Raw genomic sequence first — 4,196 nt, 5'->3', positions numbered from 1 at the left:
AAACACATGATGACGAACAACCGCCAAGGTTTAGATTTTTAAAAACCCGAAACTCTTGATAAGACTATGACTTCCGAACGAAATGTCATAAAATATTATCCGTTGAATTTTTTCTCTTAAGAAACCAGCATAAGAAGTATAAAATATGATTATAACTGTTAAAACGACAAAAACATATTTAATACGAAATATTAAAGGTGACACTTCATTCTAAATTGTGATTGTTTTAATTAAGCACAAGGATACACAGTAGGCTATCTGGACCCCCAATGGCTCAGTGGTATGTCTGCGGATTTACAATGTTAAAAACCGGGTTTCGATACCCGTGGTGAGCAGAAGCAGCCCATTGAGTAGCTTTGTGCTTAATTCAAAATAACAATGGTAGGCTATTTGTGTTCTACTAACCATGGGTATTGAAACCCGGTTTCTAGCGTTATGATTCCGAAGACATACCGCTGTGCCTCTGGGGTCTCTCACTCTAAATGCATTAAAGTCAGTTTTACTTACAGGAAAAGTGGTTTAAGAACTTACGAAGTCGATAAAATGTTGTAATTGAACTATAATGTTACCAAAGTTAATATAAATATCAAACTTAAAAAGTAGATATACAGTTTATTTCCTAGTTTTACAATACAATTGTTTTGTACTAAGAAGTAATGTTGGAACCGTTTTTTGTAATAATAAGAAAATATAAATGTATTAATGGTATTTAAAAATTGTATTGTGTTTAAAACTACGGCTGTCTTTCATATGCATATGTTAATTGAATATTTAACTTTTTTATACTTTCATTTTACACGTATAACGTTAAGTGTCTCTTGGATTATACAGGGTGTTCGGAAAGTCACTGTGCAGAGATGTAATCATATTTTATTATATTTTAGATTTTGATCCCAATATGGTTTTAACAACTGAAGAACGTGTATGGCTCGTCGAACACGTGTTCCGAGAAGGTGGTAGATACAAAGATGTGGTGAGACAGCTATTTGCTAAAAATTCCCAGATACACCTGTTCCACATCGCAATGCAGTTCGTAACCATGTTGATAAGTTTCGGGAAATAGGATCAGAAAATGATGCCAAACGTTGTGGAAGGCCAGCAAAACTATCGGAGGATTTGTTTTGGAATTTCGCACAAAGCTACTCGAGGGCTATCTGTACTAGCCGTCCCTAATTTAGCAGTGTAAGACTAGACGGAAGGCAGCTAGTCATCACCACCCACCGCCAACTCTTGGGATACTCTTTTACCAACGAATAGTGGGATTGACCGTCACATTTTAACGCCCCCACGGCTGAAAGGGCGAGCATGTTTGGCGCGACCGGGATGCGAACCCGCGACCCTCAGATTACGAGTCGCACGCTTTAACACGCATGGCCATGCCGGGCCTACTATCGGAGGAGAAACTGTTGGATATTTCTGACAGTGTGTTGCAGAGTCCATCAAAATCGTTACGAAAGTTAGCTCAGCAGTATGATATTGGTCTTGGAACTGCTCATAAAGCCGTCAGAAAGAAATTAAAACTCTTCCCATACAAAATAATGGCGGTACAAGAACTGGAAGCAACTGATAATGAAAAATGAATACGTTATTGCAGATGGTTTAACCGATTTAGCGAAGAGAATACAGCTACTGTGTTGGATGTGACCTTTTTCACCGACGAAGCATGGTTCCATCTCTCGGGTTACGTTAATTCACAAAATTCAAGTTTGTGGTCATCCAATAATCCTCACAGTTTGCACGAAACACCCCTACATGATTTCAAGGTTGGTGTGTGGGTTGTGTCCTCACAGTTTGCACGAAACACCCCTACATGATTTCAAGGTTAGTGTGTGGGTTGTGTCCTCACAGTTTGCACGAAACACCCTACATGATTTCAAGGTTGGTGTGTGGGTTGCGATTTCCAGACGTCGAATTGTTGGCGAATGTCGGGAATACATGGTATGCAGCAATGTTAGGTTTTATTGTTTATCGTATCTTGGGGTTTATTATCGTTTGTGTTTTGTTAATTTAGATGTGTGCATATAATTTTCTCCGGATTTACAACGCTAAAAACGCTGGGAGGGCGAGCATGTTTTGGCGCGACCCTCAGATTACAAAGCACACGCCTTAACGCGTTAGGCCATGCCAGGCCCCGTCAAAAGCACTATTCGTTTCTAAAGTAGCCTAAGCGTGCCGATGACAAGATACTTTCCTTCTACATGATAACAAAAAAAAAAAAAAACCACTTCTAGAGTAAATTATATATTTAAAAACAGCTGGTATGGGTAGAGAAAGCACTAATAGGGGAGCGAATAACGTTTCGACCTTCTTCGGTCATCGTCAGGTTCACAAAGAAAGAATTTGTATTGGTTTATACAAAGGTACACCTTTATACCTATATTAAAAATATACCCAACATCTAAACACGCCCTCTACATACTTACACTCAATTACACAACTGCCTTCAAACTTGTGGTCAGCTACCACTCAGTAACCCTTTCTTTCATTGTTAACCTGATGATGACCGAAGAAGGTTCCTTCCTCTATTAGTGTTTTCTCTACCCCTACCAGCCGTGTTTAAATATATAATACTTTCCTTGTAGTCTAACACTGCTAAATAAAGGACGGCTAGTGCAAATAGCCCTCGAGTAGCTTTGCGCAAAATTTAAAACAAACCAAATAATTTTCCTGAGACCCGACGGTTAAGGCGCTCGACTCGTAATCTGAGGGTTACGGGTTCGAATCCCTGTCGCACCAAACATGCTCGCCCTTTCAGCCGTGGGGGCGTTATAATGTTTCGATAAATCCCATTATTCATTGATAAAAGAGTAGCCCCAGAATTGACAGTGGGTGGTGGTGATTAGTTGCCTTTCCTCTAGTCTTACACTGCTAGATTAGGGACGGCTAGCGCAGATAGCCCTCGAGTAGCTTTGTGTGAAATTCCAAAACAAAACAATTGTTAGTTTGGTGTTTTTTGTTTCTATGAATTTCATTCTTTTCTCTCAACATTTTATAAATCCGTGGTATATTTCAAGGCTTTCAGATTATTGTTGTCTCTTTTATGTATTTTTTAGAGATGCAGTTTTATCCTTCTGTAGCCCTTCTGTAGCTTTGACACAATTAGTCGTTTTTGCAAAATTAAGTAAACGCACACACAAAAAAAAACAGAAGGACTGTATACGATTGGAGCACTTCTCAAAGAATGACATGTAACCTAAATTTCTAGGTCTAATATGTGACACAAGATTGAACATATGAAGGCATTTGACCAGCACTAAATGTATTACTGATATTTCCACAAAACAAAAGCTTTTATGGTTACAAATTATCTCAAGAATTTAATAATTTAGTTCGAGGATATATATATATATATATACGTAATATAAGTGCGAAATTCCACGGAAAGTTACAAATGCCTTAGAGAGTTGCATAAAATAAATTATTTAAACTGAAGAAGTAAATTGCAATATACAGAATTTATATGTATATAATATACTTTTAACATACGAAAATAACACTTTTGTGTTATTAGAACTTTATCTATAAATTATGTTTAATGCCAACTTTATTGACATACATTGATGTTAAAGTAGTTTAATTAAATTTTAAATCGATCTGTAAAATTACACACTTTGATCCATTCATAGTGAAAGGTTAACTTTCATAATATGGGCTTGGTTCCTGGAAACGACCACGTGACCATTTTTACTTATAAATAGTTTCAGTTCTATAACATTTAATACAGTATGTGTATCTTCTTAAAATTTGTCGCACGTTAGGTAAATATTATAAGTCTTTTGGGCACAAAAAACATTTTTAATAAAGTATTTTTACTAAAGATTTGTCTGTGAATATTTCGAGTATTGTTTTTTTACCAGTTCAAGTGCAAAGTGATTTTCCTGTTAAGATTAAAAATACCTTTCTTCATCTCAAAAATCTCAACTGCCAGTTATTTAATCCCTAAAACTTCCTAAATACATTTGAAATATTTTTGTTAAGTAAACTTCATGTGTTATTTGTTATTTTTGTTACCTTAATTCTATACAAGGTTGGTCAATTTGACCGACCTCAAAACCATAAAAAAATCAAATTAAGTATAAATTATATTCTGTCTTTCTAGATTGATTTCAAATTGTAACATGAAACTATATTTGTTTATCCAAAGTGGATTTGATCTAAAATTTGTCTGTTATGAAAATGCCTATCCATGAAATATT

General features: G+C 36.0%; 1 protein-coding gene across 1 annotated transcript in view; it reads right to left on the bottom strand.

Moving 5' to 3' along the window:
• Nucleotides 1–4,196, bottom strand: part of LOC143250021 (uncharacterized) — a 37,709-nt gene that overhangs the window by 130 nt on the left and 33,383 nt on the right. The gene's annotated exons all lie outside the window — the stretch shown is intronic.

The sequence above is a fragment of the Tachypleus tridentatus genome, chromosome 4 (genome assembly GCF_004210375.1).
Source record: "Tachypleus tridentatus isolate NWPU-2018 chromosome 4, ASM421037v1, whole genome shotgun sequence".
Classification (NCBI taxonomy): domain Eukaryota; kingdom Metazoa; phylum Arthropoda; class Merostomata; order Xiphosura; family Limulidae; genus Tachypleus; species Tachypleus tridentatus.
The sequence above is the reverse complement of the archived record's forward strand: the minus strand, read 5'-3'. Positions and strand labels throughout refer to the sequence as shown.